The 22,081-nt window shown below is 41.2% G+C and overlaps 1 protein-coding gene across 4 annotated transcripts in view; it reads left to right on the forward strand.

Annotated features, from left to right (window-relative positions):
* The first annotated feature begins 16,930 nt into the window (after positions 1-16,930).
* The window catches only part of LOC149791753 (STE20-related kinase adapter protein alpha-like), a 65,316-nt gene continuing 60,165 nt past the window's right edge, over positions 16,931-22,081 (forward strand). For 2 of the 4 annotated variants that reach the window (XM_089970249.1, XM_089970252.1), the window contains exon 1: positions 16,931-17,052. The gene's annotated coding sequence lies outside the window, so the exon portion shown is untranslated. Of the gene's footprint in view, positions 17,053-17,076; positions 17,597-22,081 lie in introns of those variants that run through there. The other 2 variants (XM_089970250.1, XM_089970253.1) reach the window with 2 other exon arrangements.

Genomic DNA, 22,081 nt, shown 5'->3' on the forward strand with positions numbered 1-22,081 from the left:
CGCTTGCACCAGGTGCGGTAAGATGTCGATGTACTTCAGAGTGTGGTGATGCGTAAAATATTTCCATATGCGTTCTTTCAAAGTGCGTTGAAAACGTTCCACGATGCTGGCTTTGGTTTCGGGATTCTCGGTGGTAAAAAAATGAATGTCACGTTTCTTTAATTCTTTTTGGAAAGCTTGGTTCAGAAATTCGGTGCCTTTGTCCGTTTGCCATCGAAGAGGGTGACGACCGCTTTGTTTCAACACCCGTTGCAGGGCTCGCACTAACTCGCTACTCGATTTGGAAGTCAAGGGCACGACCAGGCAAATTTGGAAAAGACGTCGATGACACAGAACAAATATTTTTAGCCACGATTGTAGCTGGCCAAATGAGAGACATCGGCTAAATCGGCTTGCCATTGATGATCGATGCCTTCCACTCGGGTGCGACTTCTGGCAAACTTGCGTCGAATGGGTTTGTGCAAGGTGTAGGTAGCTTGTTCTTGTAACCATCGTTGCACTTGAGGTAAACGGAGACTTTTCAGTCGCGTTTTGGCAGCACGATACAATTTTTGAACTCCTGCGTAACCTGCAGGATGGGAGGGATCGTAGTAAATGCTGGCTAAGACTTTTTCCATTTTTTGTGTTGATTGGTGTCTTAATAAGGCACCCACTCTTGGAAGAGGCTACTCTTTTTCTCTTGGGGTATTTTCTTGGATTGCAAGGCTTTGCGTGTGCGACCAGCAATAGGTGTCGAAGAGGAGGAGGATGTCTGAGCAGGGGATATCGGTTCTTGTTTCACTTCTGTCTTCACTTCTGTCTTCACTTTCTTTTTCTCTTGTGATGAAGAAGGGGTGGCCATCATCTTTTTAATCCATCCAATTCTGGAGGTAGGTGGTGTTGTTAACTTGCGTACTTTTTCTGGTGGAGTTTGAAACCCTTCCTCTTCTTCTCCTTTTTCTGTCTTGGTCACGGGTACTGGTGGTACTGGTACTGGTACTGGTACTGGTGATGGTGCCGGACTTTTCATCAAGCTCTTAAAATCTTTCAAAGTGGGTAGAGCTGTTTCGTCTAAAGCTTTCTGGTGAAAGAGTTGCAGTCGTTGCAAGAGTTGACCGTACTTTTGCGATTTTTCTGTTTCGGACAAATCTTGGCGATCCATCAAGGACTGCAATTCGTGTTGTAACTGGGACATCTCGCTCAAATTGGGATTGGGAGGTAAATGCGGGGTGTGTTGTTCTTGCCACCGATGGTATTCGATCCATCGTTTGTAAGGCACTAAAGCTAGTTTTCGTCCTTCCATGGGGTTGTCAGGGGTCGATTCTGAGATCTTGGGACTTCCGAAGGCCTTTTTATCTTGCTCCCACCAGTCCTCCCAACATGGTTCCCAAGACTCCTTTCAGTATGGGGCCTAACAAGAGAGGTAAAATGCCTCCACGTTGGACCAACATCTTCTTTTTTTGACGAATGGGAATTTTCTTTTGAACCATTTTCCGAAGAACGTGACGATGTTTGCCTAAGCATTGTTTCTGGTGTTTGGACAAAGGGATCGTGCCTTTCAAAACGTTCAAACAACATTCGCACACGGTATCGATGACCTCTTTGGAGGCCGTTTGAATGAGTTTTTTTCGTAGGGGTGGAGAAGCTTTGGACAGGACAGATAACAGGTCCCCATGTTTGGCTAAACGTGGTGGCAGTCCTTTCCTTTTCTTTCCTTGGGGTTTTCTGGAGGGTGACATCTTTGAGTCTTTAGGAGCACCTAAAAACACTGATACCCTACTCGGTCACAGGCCTTTTTTATACTGGAACGCGTCGCCACTGATTGTCTTTACGGCGTATTAGTTTGAGGACAGGCATGACACGTCGTGCAGGGGTACGTAACGGACTAAATCGAGCCAGTTCTTGCTTGGACAAATCCAGTAAACTTTGTAACATACCCGATCTTTCATGGACTTTGATTTTGGGAGAAGGTACTTTGTGAGCAGCAGCCACTGCCGCTAAATTGGAAGGTCCTGCCACTGGGAAAGTTCTTTTGGGGGTCATCAACGGAGAAGTTCTTGGTGTGATCAACGTCTCCAAGTACTCTTCAGTTCCTGGTGACATCAACGGAGAAGTGGATAAACGTGAGGCTGTCGGAGACGCAGTCACCGCTGTGGCAGGTCGTGGTTTGCGAGTGTAAGGTTGCGTCCTGGCCGAAGTGCCTCTCTTGCGACTAGTTTTCTTCTGTGGACTTTTCTTTTTCTGAGGACTTTTTCTCTGTTTCTTTTTCTGGGGGCTTCTTTTCTTTTTCCGGGGTGGTGTCTGGTAAGAGGAGGGTCCTGCCACTGGAGAAGTTATTCTTCTTGGGGACCTGGTCTTTTTCTTTTTCTTCTTGGGGCTTCGTTGGACTTTTGTCTTGGGGATAACTTTGGGGGCATTAGGATCCCATCTTAAGAGTGAGCGAATGATGACCCCTCCTAGAGTACCGCTCCCTCCAGGTTTCAAAATGATTTGTTTTTTGGTTTGAGTATCGATGCGGGGATCGGCCAGTTGGACCAAAGCAACTTTGTTTCGATCGAAAAAGCGTTGGGTTTGATGAGGAATCTGAATGATTCCTTGGACTATTTGACGTGCCGTCACCGTGAACCATCGTAAGACTTCTTTGAGACTAGCTTCTAAGACACGAGCTCGTGTTTGTGGATTTTTTTCTCGACTGATGCCATACAAGGCACGAATCAATTTGACGGGAAGATGCGACTGAAGGGACGTCATGTTCACACTGTGTGAGGCAAACGAGAAAGGGTCTGAGGTTTTTATAGATTTTTTTATGGGGAGTGAAATGAAGTCGAGGACGGAGACGTGTACAGGACAGGCCCTCCGTCTTGGCACCAGTGGTGAAACAAGGGGGTACGAAATCGCAAATCCTCGGGAGTCGTAGGTTTCAAATCGACGAGTAAATAGGCGTGTCGCGTTTGAGTGGCATCGTCGTACGCCTGAGTTAGCCAAGGCGTTCCTAACTGTTTGGCTAAGACTTGCACTTGCGATTTATCTCGAGGGCTTTTAAACAAGACCACGTAATGCGCATTGAGACTGATGGTGCGATGGGCTTTACTTTGTTGAAACAAATTTTGGGTGATGTAAACGACACTGGCATTACGGTGATGCCCTTTGCGCGTAAACCACAATTTAATTTCTTCTTCGTCTTCTCCTAACATGTCGTTGAAAATGACCAAATGGGTTTGACGGGAGTCAGAGACGATGCCGTCGTCTTCTTTAGGAATGCCTTCCACAAACACGATGGAATCGCCTTGACTTTCTCGCAAGAGGCTGTACGCCGATTGCCACTCTTTGTAACACCACACGATCCGTTGAGGGGGCCGATCGATCAAATGATGTTTATGTTCGATCAAACGTTTGACGAATTCGGTTTTGCCAGAACCGCTAGGTCCAGCAATGAGCATGTTAAAGGGATGGCGAAGATACAAAGCCTCCCAACTGGCACGATCTAAGTGTTCGTCGATGACTTTGACAGTAGAGGAAGAGGGAGCAGAGACAGCAGAGGTAGCCATGGTGTGAGAAATGTCACTTGTGACACGAAAACAAACAAGACAAGAGTTTATATACTTTTTTCAGAACACGTTTATTGAATGTTTTTTTTTTTTTCAAACATGAATACGAAAGACAAAAATACATAAAAGCCAAAGGCTTAAGTACAACAATAAAAGGCACATGATAACGATGAACGTGGAATAAACACAAGTGTCTGTACAACAATCACATGTTTTGGGTAATGTTCTAACCAGTTCTATAGTAGGGGGTAAGGTCACACAAGTGTCCTCCCGAAAGGGTCTTTCAGGCCTGTCCACGACAGTCCTGTCCTGGGTGACGGGTTCTTCTGGCACCGTCACTAACACGGGTTGAAAAGTAACTTTTTTCCTTGAACAACTCTCGTGCATACTGGGCCACTTCTTGGGTCCAAGCCTCAAAACCCCATTCTTTCCAGGCACGGACATCTCTCCAATGGGGATGTAAGTCACAAGCTACACACACATCGTCATACACGTCTTGGGTAGCTAAAAGTTGACGAATCTTTTTTTCCTGTTGAGGTCGAGAAGTATCCAGATGAAAACGCAAGGCTTTGAGCAAAAGGAGTTTTTCGTGACCATTTAAGGCCATTGAGGTGGTAAGTACTGATCGTAAAGAGTCCACAAAGAATCGGCTGGTAAACGAAATCCCAAAAAACAAGTCACTAAGACACACACCACTTGTCGTCCCAAATTGAATGGATAAAATTCTTGTAATAATTGATGATAATGATCCACGGTTTGAATATGGTCATTGAGTTCCTTCCACGGAATCTGTTGGATTACATACGACATAAGTCGTGGCATAACAGCCTGTTTTTATAGTCTCTTTGTTTCGAAAAGAATACACGTACTTTCTAGCCAGAGATCTTCGTTTTCCAGTTGGGAATGTAAATCTTGCATACTGTAACCGAAACGTCAGAGTTCGTTTAGGTGTTTCCTCTTCCGCTAAGTAGATTCCACGTAACAAATGTTGGTAATCCTTTACCTTGTCTTCCTCAATGGGTTGCTCTAGGTGAATCTCGAAGTAACCAAAATGATCAACACGTGAATCATCGGGGGCCTGGAAGTATTGAACAAGGTCTGACCACTGAAACAATTTCTGACGAATCAGTTCTCTTATACCATTCAGGTACCAGTGGTTAAAGATCTGGTGACGTAACGGATGCAGTTGTTCTTTACGTTTCACTTGTATTTTCACCAGCTCTCGGTAAATGCGTTCTCTCAACTCCACAGGCAAAGCACGAATGTTCTCTAGCAAAGTATCCATGAATAGGTCATACTAAATCCTCTTTGGTCTGACACAAGAAATGTACTCTTTGCACAAACATGGTTTCACTTCAGTGTCGAATTTAAATCGTTGAGTCACTAATCTACACATTACAATTCGTTCAGAAGTTTCCTCTTTCACTAAGTTGACATTGTGTTCAAGATGTTGGTAATTCGTTAACTCTTCCTCTGGAATTCGATGCAGTACGTTTACAATGATGTAACTACAATCGTCCATACCAAACCAATCCTTTTTAAAACTAGAGGATCGTTGATCAATGTCTGTCCGATGGAACACTTTCAATTGAATCAATCCTTGTATAGCCTTCAGGTACCAGTGGTTCAAACACCGGTGACGTAACGGATGCAACTGTTCTTTACGTTTCACTTGTATTTTGACCAGCTCTCGGTAAATGCGTTCTCTCAACTCCACAGGCAAAGCACGAATGTTCTCTTGTAAAGTATCCATGAACAGATTATTATGGTAAGAAGTTACTTCAATGTCTCGGTCCCACTAAGGGTAAGTAATGACAATTCGGTGACCATCGAGCATGTTCTACGTAGGCCGAATCTTGCGGTTCCCAGTGGTGAAGTGACACACCGCAACTGAAGCACTTGACTTTATCTCCTTCGCCCAAGTAGAAAAATCCGGCTCTGGCTAATTCTTCGGGGGTCGGTCCTCCCAGATACTTAGGCCATTTTCCTTTGAACGATTGAAGACGATTTTCAAAGTCGCAGTATTCCGACAAACGCACAGGAAACGAATATTCGTCTTTCATAGGTTCGTTTCGATGAGGGTTGAGTGACATGGGTAGGAGTTTGCTCAGGGCTGGATGACATCCGTAGGGGGGTAGACGTGAAGATGAACATTCCCCTTTAAAACGAAACCCAGTAAAATGTCCAAGAGGACGAGCGGCATCGCTTTCGCATCCCACAGGTTTGAAACGCACAGCATCCCTTTCCATGATAGGGGTAGGGACACTAAAGTTCCCATGATGCTTTACGGCATCGCTCAGGTCACAAGGTACAGCATCGTACCCATCGCAAGGCTCACAATCGCACTCGTCTGCAAACTCCGTTACGCAATTACAATGGTAACCACATGGACAATCGCAGTTTCCTTCCGGACATTTTCCGTCGCAATGTCTGGGTCTTATCCATCCAATATTAGTCACACTAGAGGAAGATACAACTTTTTTACAATCCCCAAACTGGAACGATGTCTCTTTCAAAGTATTCATCTTGTTCGCTCGGTCTTGGTAGTCACAATGAACTATCGATCTTGCCTAGGGTTCCTTTTTTATATACAGACCAATACCGACGTGACCGTACGGTAAGGTGAAATGATTGGGAAGTCGAACTCGCTTCTGGTATACAATTTGATAGACTTTTTCCAAGGGTCGACTGACGATGTGGTGAGTGGGTAAACGTACAATCTTGTTCGGTTGATAGGTGGTCACTTTAAAGTTTCCATCCTCTCCCGATTGCAAGGCTTCTTTCAATACCCCAAAGTTGACCACTCGACTGGTACGATAATTCAGAGTCAGTCCTTTCACTTTGCACGTAGTGTGCACTTCTCCTTGTTTGTCCCGGTATTCGTAGCCGTAATTTTCGGGACCGCCACTGACGAAACTTAGAATCTTGTCGTCGGGATGCTCGTCTGTCCAGGCTCCTAAACGGTCTCCTTCGATGTCAGGGTGATGTTGAATCGGGTGATGGATGTAAATGCAACTGTCCGTGTCAAAGTACAGGACGCGTTCCCCTAACAGTTCTAAAGCTTCGTACAATTTTAAGCGAGCATGGGCTGTCACGTAAGCCGCAATGATGACATTTCCAAAAGGGTCGTCTTGTACAAAGTCCAGATCTTCTTCGTAATTGACCAAGATCAAATTCTCTCGAACGACGTCCACGTGTTTCATGTATTTGGTTTTGTCGTGAATCATCTGGAAGTAGCGGGAAGGTTCTGTCAAATATTCCGTCTTGGGTAAACACGGTCGTTGTGCCATTTTACCCGACAAGCAATTTAACATCACTTTGGCAAACGATCGCCTGACTTCGTTTTTCTCGATGTGGTCTAAAGTGATGCCTTCTTGTTCGTAGTATTTCTCTTTGAATTGTATTTGGTCTTCGGGAGTGTGACACCAGGAAGGATAGCCGCTGGCTTCTTGCTTCAGTTTCAAAAAGGCATCCACGTAGTCTGCGAAAATGCCTTTCTGAGTAGGGTCACCCTTGTGGTATTGTTGTGTCTTGGGAAAGTGGCAAATTTCGTACACTTCTAACAGTTGGTATCCCATGTCCAGAGCTTTGAACAATTCTACGCTGACCCAGGTTCCCGTCAAGGCCCGTTCTTCCTGGCTGTGTTGGCAAGGTTGGTCTTGGTTGCACGTTTCGGCACAAGTACGGCACAAGGGAAACATCAGTTTGCCTTGACAATGGTGAGGTAAGACGGGATGGTAGAGGTTCGTGGGAGGCAAAACTTTACACTTGATCAAGCCTTCGTATTGTCGAATGTTTTTCAGGTCGATGTGTTCCGTCAGCAATTGCGGGTGCCCTACAGGAAAGCGACAATATTTGCACACGTAGGGATACAGCGAACACACGTCCAAGTATTTGATTTCTTCTCCTTTCTCTTCGTCGGCTTGGTACAGCAAACAGGTGGCATTGGTCCTTCCTCCGTACAAACTATCCCTCGGGTTCAGCGGGTCCATGAACTGGTAACTTTCCACGAGGCGTTTAAACTCGGGATCGGTTTTCATACGGTAATCGTACTCGTGTTCCCACATTTCCACCACTTGGTATCCTTGCTGTTCTAACTTTAGGCGCCGCTGACAAGTGTCCTGGTACAAGTCTTCCATGGTTCGTTGCAAAAACTGATTTTTAGTGCCACGGTCAGGGTAACAGACGGGACATCCGTGAAATAAGCAACCGTTAAACTCGTACACGATCTTGGGGTTTTCTAAGTCCCAACCATCGACCGAATACGTTCCGATGGTCTTTTCACCCCCTCCGTTGCGGGCATGCTGAATCCACTTGTCTTCCTTGTCGCACAAGTAATGTAACAAACGTAGGGCTTTGACCGAGTACTGACGTTTGACATAGTGGGTCGTTTGAGGACTGATGACAGCCACGGTGTTTTCAGGCATGAATCGTTGTCGATACACTAAGGAACACGCTTTGGCAATGGTGCAAGCTTCTTTCAAAGGATCGACCCCTCCGTGTTCCATGAACAGTTCTCGAAATTTTCCACAGCAACGCCGTAAAATGTCCACGTCGGAACGACAATACTTTAGCATTTCATCCTGAAAGTCGAAAGGGTCCGAGGCGTGAGCCTGGTACCAAGCGTAGAAAGCTTCTCGTTGTTCGGTACGCATGTTGTCGGGGTCGTGATAGTGAGCCTCAGGCAAATGGGGTAGAACGGCATGTTGATTGGCTTCCGTATTGAAAAAGTGTGGAAAGTACCCTTTAGCCATTTCTGTCATTCCAAACGTTTTAGGCATTCGACTCAAAGGTATGGCCAAGTAACTCATCGAATCTTTAAACTGCACTTGTCCCACTTGCATGAAAATGATTTTGGCTCCGTTCAAAGTCACTCTAGGACGTTCGGTGCCATGTTCCGTATAGTACCTCAAAAGAAACTGTCTATCGTATCCGGAGAAATTGTGAGCCATCACTGTGGCATGGCGATGACAATCTCGGTAACGTTCGATGTCCTCTTGGCTCCATGTCTTGTCGATGGGGTCTAAGACCCATTTGGCAAAATCGTCTAGCGCCTTTGGTCCTCGAAAGATTTTTTCACGCCCTCCAGGAATTTTGCTGCAGTGAGGGCAATGACTGAAGATAGGTTCTTGAATACACTTCTCGCACGCTCGATGAGCCACGCAGAAATTAGGAATGTGAATGCCAGTCTCTTGCATGCATTCGAAATCGAAAAAGATGAAATTGCCTTTCTTCTTGTGACCGTCCTCTTTCTCTGGTGGGGGTTGGTATTTTTGCACGTAACATTGGTGTTCCAAGTCCACGATGTGGTGACAAATGTGACATTTTTTCTTTCCTGAACATACGTGTGCCTTGACACTATTGGTACGTATGCCTTGTCCACACGCGGGGCACAATCTCAGCAGTTGACAAGCGCATTTCTTCTGTGAACCTTGCGTCTTCAAATGTTGTTGGTAACAGGTAGGGCTGACAAACGTGCGCAGAGAAGTTGAACAAGGCACTGGTTCTTCGCTCAGACAGGGTGGAGAGGCCAAACATCCTGAGCATTTCCATCCACAATGTTTGTGTTGCTCTCGATTATTATAACCATAGTCACATTTCTCACAATAATAAACATATCCCAGGAATCCGGTGATACTGGTAATGGTATCGAAATGTTCATCGTGATGATAAACATGAATGTATTTTCCGTCCTTAAAATCTTGCCCTCGAAACAGCAAAGACCCGTGCACTTCTTGAGGGTGCACTTTCAAGGTGTATCGTGGAGCTAGGGCATCTTGCAATTTTTGCATCTCAGGAATGCCACAGGGTGTGTCTTTGGACATGCCAGCTTGTCGTAACAGGAGTTCTGCTTCACTTCGTTGTTTGGCTCGGTCCGATTGTCGAATGTTCTCCCAGGTTCTTTTCCATTCTACCTTGTCGTTCTTGTTGGCATAGGTTCGTCCCACCACGATGGCACGGGCTAAACACATCTGGTCATGAGGATTGTGAATTTGGACAAGGCTACGCTTAATGCTGCGAAGGTCGTTCACCAATAACATCTATTTGCGTCCGGTCCCTTGAGGAGGAGAGACGTGGGTCATGTCCAATGTGGCTTTTCCATCGGTGATGTCAAACTGGTCATTAGATTGTTGCACGTGTTGAATCTTGTCCATGACTTTGGAAGCGGTCAATTCTGCAGGGGTGCTAAACTCGATCCAAACAGGGGATTTCAAACCGTCGTGTTGTATGGAAAGTCTCAAGCGGTCGTCTTCTTTGGGTTGACATTGTCGCTTGAGTGCAGTGAGCAGAGAATCCCACACTCCGGTGATGAACCCTTCGGCTTTCTCTAACGGTACTTCGGACTTGAAATCTTTAAACTTCACCGTGTATTTGTAAGCCGTGGTTCTAAATTTTCTAGAGGAGCGCTTTTCCGTCTCTCGAATGGAATAGTATTTTTCAGGGTTGACTAAGGGTGGTGAACTTGGTTTAGAGGGTTCGGATTCTGGTTCACTCATGTCCTCTTCAAAATCACTGGCATGAATTTGTGCCAAGATTTCAGCCCTGGTACGAGGCGATAGATCACGTTTCTGCCTCTTACTTTCTTCTTCTTCTTTCTTCTCGAATGAATGGGATCGTTTCATCTTGAAAGCAAAAAGTCAAATGACTCAAGTTCAAACACCATGAGCTACTTTATAGTCATAGTAGACCAGCGTATATAAAAGGGTGTGTGTCTTATCCTTTCACTATTCATTTCACTCTCAAGCCGAGCACAACGATGGAAGAGACTAACCAGATGGAACGTTTCGTCAGAGCTTTGCGAGGGGTCATTAGAAAATTCTCTTCAGACCAGCCTACGGACTACTCTCCTTCCTTTAGAGATAAAAGTCAAGATACTTGCTATATCTGTCAGAAGAAAGGGCATTGGTCTTCAGAGTGTCCAGACCGTCAAAAAAGAACAAAAACAGGGACTAAAAAAGACAAAAGTCAAGATACCTGTTATTATTGTAAAGAAAAAGGACATTGGTCTCCAGATTGCCCAAAAAAGAAACAAGAGGAGTCAGAAGAAAAGAAGGATTCTTCAGAAGAAGAGAGGGATTCTTCGGAAGAAGAGAGGGATTCTTCAGAGGAAGAAGAGGAAGAAAAAAGACAATTCTATTTACAAGAGGCAAAGAAACAGGAGAAGAAGAAAAGAAGAAGGGAAGAAAATGAGGAAAAGACGGTGAAGAAATTCAAAAAACAGAGAGACTAAACAAGGAGAAAGAAGAAGTCAATGAACTTTTTATTAAAGGGTTGTGTTGTGAATTGTGAATTGGATTGTAAAAAATGGATAAAAGAATAAATGAATGATATAAGGTAAGTGTCTCTGAGTTTTGATTTTAAAATAAGAACGTACACTCACGCACTCATACACAGACACGTACTATAAGGGTAAAATGGGTGGGGTTTTTTTTTAGTTATTGGCAAATTGAAATTGTATTTCTTTTCGAGAAATGTGGGTGGCCCTGAAAAGGGCCTTTTTCTTCATGGTGAAGGGGTGAGTTTAAGCAATCAACTTTAACTGCCTTATGCCTTTGCCACGGCCAAGGCCTACTTCTGGACTGCGTAATGTTGATGATGATAATGATTGGGTTGAAATCACTAAGGGTGGTACGGTAGGCTTAGTCACAGGGTTGACGTGTTTAGCTCGGGAAGGTCGTATTCTCTTCGGTCGTGATAAAGAAGTCTGATACATTTGTTTCAGACTTCTTAACTCCGCTAAAATGTCCAACAGTACCGTGACCGTTTGATTTTCACCCTCTTGTTTCTTTGCTGCTACTTCTTCTTGCTGTTGCTGCTGTTGTTTTTTTCTTACCTCTTCTTCTTGTTGCTGTTGCTGTAGGAGAAAAGCCTGTTCCGCTTCCTTTTGTCGTTGTATAAATTTCTCCAATTCTTCTTTCTGTCTCTGTCTAAAATTCTCCACTTGCGGTAATGAAGAAGGTAACGAAGGTTCCGGAACAAATTCTTGCGAGGAGAGAAAATCCACAAAATCCCAATTCACCTCTTCTGAAAGTAAGTCCGGGTTCCCTTGGGCGGTCGCCCCTGCTGGTGCACCCCATTGGATCGTTTTCTGAGTTTCCGTCATGTTGAATCACTGTCGCATAGATTGACTGCACACAAGCGCTAGCGAATCTATATAGACTACGTGACGTCACAGACTGCTCTCTTCGGATTGGATGCGGGCTGACTGAATTCTGTAACGCGTGTTCGGATTGGTGAATGAACTCAATCCGTTTCAATCCTACCTCTGCCTATAAATAAGCGCAGTTCAGTGCATTGATTCACCTGTTCTCGTCGCTTCAAGATGTGGACCACAGTTGAGTCATCCACCCTTGTGTCTTCCATGATGTTTAGGACAGACATGCTCATGTATGTCCGATCCAAGTGGACCGTTGTCCACAGGACAAACACCAGCCTGTGGATACGTAGGATCTACGTCGAAAGACAAGGATGCCTGAAAAGAGTGCTAATTTACGGGCCAACAGTGAGACGCAGCCTAAGGACAAGAAGAAGACCAATGCGGTGCCCTTTATGTTAATGAATACATTAACATAAACCCAAAGGCCCTTTTCAGGGCCAGCCATATTTCTCGAAAAGAGATAGCCTTTCCATTGCCTACCCCTTTTTTATTTAGTTTTTTTTTTTTTAAAAAAAAAATAGAGACCCTCCCTGTTTCAATTTTACATAGACCCGATACAGACCCAGGGGTTTTTGTCCATGTTAAATTTACATAGACCCTATACAGACCCAGGGTGATTAATGTTAAATTTACATAGACCCTATACAGACCCAGGGAGGTCTGTAATGCTAATTCCTCATAGACCCTATATCGACCCAGGGATTTTGTCCATGTTAAATTTACATAGACCCTATAGTGACCCAGGGTGTTTTTTAATGCTAATTCCCATAGACCCTATATCGACCCCATTCACTACTACTAATGTTGAACTGAATGATGACACTATAATTAAGTATCATATTCTCACCGTCTTTCAATGGGAATATTTTGTTCCTCTAAAAATACTTTTGCTTACAGGAGGTAGATAATAAATCTGTGAAATATGATAGGGCAAGATATTTACAAAGGACGGCGACGAAGATGACAAGAAAAACAATAACAATACAATGAACCAGATAATATCGGGCAAAACGTGCCTTGTCCTATTGGTCATAAGGAATGAAATATAGGTAATATTTCTTATTAAAGAAGATAGGATACATGTGCGTGCGTGTGGGGGGTATGATTGTGCATGCCCAGTCACTATCAGAGTTGCCGTTGTCAGAGATGCAGCATCCCCCTCCCCTGTTCATTTTTGTAACAAATGAGGACTTTCAGTATTTTAAAATCTTCCGCTGCATGATTTGTTTCGCCCTAGGCAGTTGCATTGTTTCCCTGAGGGGAAAACAGCAACTCTCTGTGTGTATGTGTGTGTGTGTGTGTGTGTGTGTGAGAGAGAGAGAGAGAGAGAGAGAGAGAGAGAGAGAGAGAGAGAGAGAGTAATTGTCGAGCAGGTAGTCAATGAATAAACGTAATTTAACTTACTTGTTGAAGGTCTGTGGCAGATTGAAAGCCATACTTCTTTTGTTTATCTATATCAAAATGGTTATCTAATCACTTCACTATATTTATCGACTTGTATTTCCTTAAAATACATGAGTATACTTGCAAGTCCTCAGACTGGAATTTCCAAAGACAACCCAGTAAAGTCCACTATGATAAACGCGAATGGTAAATATGACATTTGGTGCAATTCTTCATGTGCATATTTTTTTTTCTTCTTACAAAGACAAATTATAATTTGCTATAATAATAGTTTGCTCAGGTTCACTTAGATGCTACAATGTTTCTTAATCACAATATTTGTAGCTCTGAGGAATCATTGCACAAATATGCAATTTCGATGGAAAGAGCAGCATAAAAAGCTGGAATAGCAATTAATCTCATTATGGGAACATTAGTCAGGTAATGGTTCTAACATGGTTAGAATATTTTTAAGAAGAAAAAAAAAAATCTCGAAAAAAAAAAAAAGGCAAATGCAACAAGAAACCAGCGATGTAAAGCAAGCAGGACCGTTCCCGAGCTCTCCTTCCCACTAATGACAGCCAACCATTCAACTGTAGGGACCTTTATGGACCCACAGATTGAGGCCAAACTATCAGGGTTCCTTGAATCCATAAAAGCCTAAGGGAGGTGGCACCATCCCCTTCCCCAGGAACAACTAGCAGGTTGCGGTGCAGTCAGAAAAAAGTGGCACATGCACAATTGTGCGAACGCTACTATAATTAAACTCAACAACAACAAGGTAATGGTTGGTAGGTGAGGTTCCTTTTGACCCATCCAAAGTGCCACATGCGTCAAAAAAAAATCTTTCTATTTTTGTTTGATATTTGGCTACATGGGCTTCATTTCTTACCAGAAAGTAAACATTTTCTTTTAGGCAATTAGATGCAAATATCAGTGGAGACTGACAAAAACTATTAGTTTAACAGATAAATTTGTGCCCATGATTTTTTTTTTAACAAATGAGGACTTTCAGTATTTTAAAATCTTCCGCTGCATGATTTGTTTTGCCCTAGGCAGTTGCCTTGTTTCCCTGAGGGGAAAACAGCAACTCTCTGTCTGTGTGTGTGTGTGCGTGTCTGAGAGAGAGAGAGAGAGAGAGAGAGAGAGAGAGAGAGAGAGATATTGTCGAGCAGGTAGTCGATGAATAAACGTAATTTAACTTACTTGTTGAAGGTCCGTGACATGATTGTTCCATTCGAATGTCCAATTGCAGAGTTATTTTCTAGATTGTTCTCTTGGAGAGAATCAGAAGAAATAATTTTGGAATTGGTATTGATATTCTCCACAATGACACTGTCATGATTAAGGCTTACATGTCGAAATGTGGATGATAAATCGTCAATAACTTTGTACGTCCTGTATGTGGAAGATAAATCACCTCTGTATCATTTTGGATCTCCATTTACAAGGGATAGACTTTTGTCATTTATTGCTTGCTCCTGAAATAGCTGTCACTTGAATGAGTAGACGGTGGCAGGCAATAGGGTGTTTTCCATCTCCCTTTATGATATAGGTGTTTGTTTTCCTTTCTGTTGCTATATATGATACGTATTGTGTATTCGGATGAGGGAAAACAATAGAACAAACATCGATAGTTAAGTAAATGTTATCAGATGGAAACTAAATGAGCATGGCATTAAAATACGAAGAGAAGCTCGCTGAAAAAGTTGTAAAACTTGCCCGAGAAAGAAGTGTTGTATGCAGAGGTACATAACTTGTCTTTGAAATGTCTGAATACAAATGATGACAGAAACTAAATAAGGAGAGTAATATAATAAGGATTAGGTAAATGCAGTGCCTGATAATCCATTCATTACACTAAGCACGTGCTTAGGACACCTGTTGAACAGGGGCACCAGACACAAATTCAAATTAATTGTTGATGATAAAATTTAATGAATTATATATGATCATTTCGATTTGCATGTACAAGTATTTTGATTTAAAATGATGATAACACTAGTATCTTTGTATTTTCTGACCTTTTTAGCTTTAATATTATTTTTGGTTTCACACTTTGCAGAAGTGGGGGGGGGGCACCGTAATATTTTCAGTGCTTAGGGCCCTGGCACTGGGAAAATGGGATACTTACTTGGATTTTACTACCAGTGTGTGTGTGTGTGTGTGTGTGTGTGTGTGTGTTAAATATACAACGATTTGATTACTGCAATTACAATTTAAGACATTTTATCGGGTGCATAAGTGAGTACAACACATATAAAGAGTTTGCAAGAAGTAACATCTATATCTTACAGACATCAAATTTTCTTAACAGCAATCTTGACCTCATTTACAAAAAAAAGACACAACAGAAGACAAATGGTGCTCTCACATCCATACACACGTCTACAGCACACATGTTAATGTTCCATTTGTTTTCCTTTATTTTTGAACCGTAAGAAAAGTTTGTTACAACGTCCACCGTACAAACATTTCGTTAAATCAATTGCATTTACTACAATTAACCAATTACTGTTATTCGCTTTTGCCAGTTAGCTATGCGCGGTTAAATTTTGCATTATCATAGTGTTTACTTTTTTCTTAAATTTATTGCTATTCAGCATTATGTCACATGCAAAGTGTATTCATATCATGATTGCAAATGCCCTCTGATAAATAAACTATTGTTAAGAGAGTGACAATCAATTTTGGTGTTGTTGAGACTCATGCTATTTGTCATATGTGTTGATATATTGTCCACTAGAAGGGGACATACCAGTCAGCTGCTTAACAGGCAGATAAAACCAGACGTTGTTCTCAGAGCAATACAACTTGTATTAGGTCATCATATACATACTAGCATTCCATCATAGGCAAGTAACAGACATCAGTCATGTGATTACACTGTGAAACTGAATGAATCTACTATGCTCTGTTTCAAATTATGCTAAATTAATTCTATTCAACAATATGAATTCTATCTTTATATCTATCTTTTTTATCTATCTTTTTATCTATCTATGCCGTTTAAAGAGAATAAAGAGCAGTTATATGGAAAATCGGCTTCTCAATTGATAAAACAATCACTGTAACCCACTTCTGCTGCTGTACTCTGGCAAATTATAATAAAGGTACAAGACCATTCGAACTATAAGAAGATCGAACATGAAATGCTTCTCTTTTGTAATATATCTCTTTTGCTCTTCAGTTATGTAAAAGCATCAACCAAGATGAATATTAAAACATATGAAGAAATAGTTTGTTCAATATGTAGTATAGTATTTAATGCAACTAATCAAGTTTCAGCTCAACTCTCCTTTAAATAAAAAAGAAAAGAAAAGCAAATAAGCACAAAAATATATGGAATACTTAAATGCTGCTATAAATTGAAGCAGAAAACACGAATTGTTTAGATCAAATCTTGTGATTATTTTGTGTGGTACATACATACAGAAGATAAAACTACAAATCTTCTGTGTAAAGACTGTTACTTAAGCAGATTTATGGCATACGTTTGTTTCAAAATAATCTACAAAGGGCCCGTTGCATGGAATTGTTGTAGAGATAATCTACCCCGTTTGATTTATAAATGAATGCTGTAGCAACAGTTATGTGTATACAATTATATTTCCCTTGAGATAAGTGTCATGGACCAGCGGACAATTTCGAATAAATTATATAACATTATGCCAGACTACTCGGAGATTAATGTCCGAAAATAATAAAATAGTATTTTCGACTATTTATCTACTTGTTTTTGTTGTTTTGTTTTTTTGTGTTGCTGATTTCGGTTTGTTCCGGAATTTTCGGTTTGTCCTAGATTGTTCCGGTAAATGGTTAGAACGGTTCGAATTTATCCAAATCAGCTAACATTCATTCGGATTCCTTTACAACCATCCATCAATGATATGTGAATTCATTGACGTTAGAAACTAGACAATTTCGTTCAAATCAGTTCAGCAATTGACTGTGGTTTTCATAGACTTATTAAGGTTTCAAATGGTAAGTGGCATATCACTGAAAAATGTTGCCTCGTATGTGAACATATTATAGAATAAATTAGGAGTGAAGAGCTTTGCATAGAACTGGACAGGGAAACGCAGGAACCACAGGTGCTGGACGCGAGCTTGATGTTGAGAAAAAAAAAAAAAAAACATCAAAAAGCTGAAGGAAAAAATTATACAAAGTGACAATATACCTTAGATTACCCCCATGACCCGTTCTCATTGGCTCAAAAGGATCGAGTTTCTGATTCAGCCAATGTGGGTATGTGAAAAAGCTTGCCAGTAGCTTCTCGTGGGTCGGTGGTTCTTTCCGGGGTTTTCCTGGGTTCTTCCTCTACCATTAGGACTGGCCGCCATGTATAGCCTATCGTGTGCTGAAAAGTGGTGTTAAACCCTACAACAACAACAACAACAACTTAACCCAATTTCGGCATTCCCATCTTTCATCGCTATCCAGCCAACTGAAATGTAGGCCAACAAAACTTGAAAACAGGTCTATGTCTTTTGTGAGAATTTGAATTTATTAGAGAAAAAACTTCAGGGTAAGTAAAGTCTGACAAAAACATAACTTTACACTGTAGAAAAGCATCATTATTGGTTGCCAGTTGTGTGTGATATTTCTGAAAATTTTACTTTTGTTACCCTGTTAGACGTCACTATAAACTGCCACACTGCAGACATCGTAGCGATATGACTGAAAAATTGTTACTATATCTACGTTAAAAATCCAAATCACACACACACACACACACACATATAATTAAACTACCCAGTTAATTCAAAGTTAAGTATATTAAAGAGATGTGCTGAAGAACTGGTGCAATTATACATCACTGCATTGAATCAGAATGTTGAAGCTAACTTTAATAAAGTTTTTATCAATGGCAGCATTTATCTGAAGTCAGATTTTTAGTCCAGATATAAAATGCAAAACATAATTATTTCATGTCAGAATACATGTGGTTTCATTTTTGAAGAGTTTGATTACACAATACACAATAAGCAAAGCCAAGCAAAAATAAACTTAAAAACTGTATCAAGCACAGCAACTAGGGGGAACATTTAATTCATTGCATATACTGCAAATATATGTACATTAGTCATTCTAAAGTATGTTATGTCCATCAAAATAGGAACACCATCTGTATGTAGCATATTGAACACACTGAATCGAATATTCAGATTTAGTTCTTTTTATTCTCAATTTGTTATCTGAATCTTGCTAAAATACTAAAATTTGACCCATGCTTTTGAGGATGATTTTAGCATGAAATAGATTGATTCAAAGACAATAATAAGCACACACTCATGTTTGTACAGTTGATTTGTGTTTGTGTTAATAAAGCATTAGCACCTAAATTGGACAGAGACATTTATTACTGCTGTATCACCTGTAAAGAACCAATTAAGCTTAAAAATATTATGTTCTCCCCCTTAACCCCCAATGAAATGATCAGTTCCAGTTATGATATATATTCATTTTTACATTGAAACAAACTTATCACTTGGTCAGACTTCATCATTTATAGTTTTGACAATGCTAATGTTATAGTCATATAAACAACTCGGTTCGGACTAGGTTTCGCTCTAAAAATCCAATAGGGAAGTTTGGGCGTCAGTACCATCCAGTCTCTAGTGAGTGCATAGGTGAACACTTATGATGCTTTCATTACCTTCAAACTGCCTATGGGACTACTCAATCTCTAGTGCAGAGGTCTCGCTAGGATTTTAAAACTAGGAGTCCCGGACTCCCATTTTTGTAAAAATAGGAGTCCCACCATCAAAAGTTGCAGTCCCTTCTTTCCTACAGAATCAACACAGAGTGAGTGCATCTATTTTTAGAAGGATAGGTTTTTGTAATGTAATCACTCACTTTAAAATAGCTTCATTACAACAGTCCATTGATTGCAAATTTATGGTTTATTTATTTGCCTACGTACTTGTAATAATTTTAGGCAATGGTTAGATAGTATCTAATTCGCTGTTTTTTCCGTATTTTCACAAATACATGTCAAGTCAGAAAACAGTTTAGCCCTTAAAGCGCATCTCACGAATTCCACAACATTGCATTGTCCCATATGTTTCTGACCTACATAATTTGCATTTTAAAGTTACATCTTTAATAGAATAATACATAGGCTTTGCTTTCGATGATTTGTATATTTTTCTGAATATATTTGCCCCATGATTTACGAAAATAGACAATCTAATAAACTGGTACATTCCAGACTTAGTGATGTCTGCCATTATTTCCCATTAGGCCTTCTGGTTTATTTACAGTTTCAAACTAATTCTATGACGAAATAGTGTACAAGAGGCAGTTAATATATATCCAGATCACCAATTCTGATCTTAAAACACATGTTTCTATGTTTTATCATCAAAGGATATCATACAGGGAATTGATAGTTGCTACCTTACTCGGAAAAGTGTTAATGGTCAATCAGCTATCAATACACATGCTTGTGAATGGGCAAGAATTTGTTTGTCAACATAATTGATATCAAAACTAGGCCTAGCTACTGATGTCTTGATGAATACATTTCGCTACAACACTAAAAGTAACGAGGCTAAGGCGAGGGACATCTAAAAAAAAAAAGTATGGTCAGTCAATGTACCACTTAAATAATCACAGGGCAAAGTCGTTTTTGCTTTCCTAACAGAAGAAGGCAAAATTGACATTTTTAGGCGAATTAGTCACCCACTTCGCCAGGTAGCATGACCCCTGTCCCTCCCCCCAAAAAAACTTGAAAATTAGAAGAACTTTTGGTTGCCATTGAGTTTAATTTCTACATTCTTTATAACACAGACATAGCTCTTGTTCGTCCATCAGAGTGAGACTTAATTTTGTCAATCCAAGTAAGGACTTATTCCAAACACTAAGCTAGGCATCACACACTTTCTTACACTTAGCTACTGTCCCATCCGAACTATCAATTCTAGCAGCTTTAGCACTCTTATGAATCTCATTACAATCTTCATAAGTTTGCCGTTTAACCCCAAAATACTTATCCAGAATTACGAATGACATTTTGTCTAAGTCTCAACATATCTTGATTCTGAGGTCACGTGCACTGCTTATTCCTCTACATTCGGAAATGAACACAATAATGAAAGCTAAAGTTGTTTATTTGATGTACTTTTATAAATGACCACATGTACATCTTTGGGTCTTTCTGCCTCTGAATTCATTCACTGTAAATATTAGTACATTTTCCCACCTGGCTGCCAGTCAAAGCCTTTGAACTTGCCGCCCAGCTATTGCATCATGTTCTTTTTGATGTACTCTTATAATGGCAACATCAAGGGGTCTTTCAGTCACTGAATTCTGTCATTGTAAATATCAGCACAACTAATTGATCAACGCATTTTCCCACAAAGCAGGTAGCTGAAGCAGGACTGGCAAGTCTCTGAATTTTGCTGCACACCTATTACATGCGTATGGAGGAATCCCGCCTCGTGATTTTCTGCATCCCAGATAAAAAATTGGCATCCAAATAAGTGTAACTAAGTGTTTCTGAGACCTCTTTAGTGAGTGCATAGATGAACACTTATGATGCATTCATTACCTTCAAACTGCCTATGGGACTACTCAGTCTCTAGTGAGTGCATAGACGAACACATATGATGCTTTCATTACCTTCAAACTGCTTATGGGACTACTCAGTCTCTAGTGAGTGCATAGATGAACACTTATGATGCTTTCATTACCTTCAAACTGCCTATGGGACAACTTAGTCTCTAGTGAGTGCATAGATGAACATTTATGATGCTTTCATTACCTTCAAACTGCCTATGGGACTACTCAGTCTCTAGTGAGTGCATAGATGAACACTTATGATGCTTTCATTACCTTCAAACTGTCTATGCGACTACTCAGTCTCTAGTGAGTTCGTAGATAAGCACTTATGATGCTTATATTACCTTCAAACTGAGGGGCCCCGAGTGGCCGAGTGGTCTAAAGCGCTCTCCGTCACGGATCACTGCCATCTCACCTCTGTCTGCGTGGGTTCAAGTCTCGGGCTCGGCCAATGTGGATATGTGAGAAGTCTTGCCGGTAGCTTCTCGTGGGTTGGTGGTTCTTTCCAGGGTTTTCCCTGGTTCTTCCTCCACCATTAATACTGGCTGCCATGTATAGCCTATCTTATGCTGAAAAATTGCGTTAAACCCCATAACAACAACAACTTTCAAACTGCCTATGGGACAACTCAGTCTCTAGTGAGTGCATAGATGAATACCTTCAAACTGCCTATGGGACCACTCAGTCTCTAGTGAGTGCATAGGTGAACACTTATGATGCATTCATTACCTTCAAACTGCCTATGGGACTACTCAGTCTAGTGAGTGCATAGATGAACACTTATGATGCTTTTATTACCTTCAAACTGCCTATGGGACTACTCAGTCTCTAGTGAGTGCTTACCTTCAAACTGCCTATGGGACTACTCAGTCTCTAGTGAGTGCATAGATGAACACTTATGATGCTTTCATTACCTTCAAACTGCCTATGGGACTTCTCAGTCTCTAGTGAGTGCATAGATGAACACTTATGATGCTTTCATTACCTTCAAACTGCCTATGGGACTACTCAGTCTCTAGTGAGTGCATAGATGAACACTTACGATGCTTTCATTACCTTCAAACTGCCTATGGGACTACTCAGTCTCTAGTGAGTGCATAGATGAACACTTGTGATGCTTTCATTACCTTCAAACTGCCTATGGGACTACTCAGTCTCTAGTGAGTGCATAAATGAACACTTATGATGCTTTTATTACCTTCAAACTGCCTATGGGACCACTCAGTCTCTAGTGAGTGCATATATGAACACTTATGATGCTTTCATTACCTTCAAACTGCCTATGGGACTACTCAGTCTCTAGTGAGTGCATAGATGAACACTTATGATGCTTTCATTACCTTCAAACTGCCTATGGGACTACTCAGTCTCTAGTGAGTGCATAGATGAACACTTATGATGCTTTCATTACCTTCAAACTGCCTATGGGACTACTCAGAGCTGCAAA

Source organism: Sinohyriopsis cumingii, chromosome 9 (genome assembly GCF_028554795.1).
Source record: "Sinohyriopsis cumingii isolate HCF-2022 chromosome 9, ASM2855479v2, whole genome shotgun sequence".
Taxonomy (NCBI): domain Eukaryota; kingdom Metazoa; phylum Mollusca; class Bivalvia; order Unionida; family Unionidae; genus Sinohyriopsis; species Sinohyriopsis cumingii.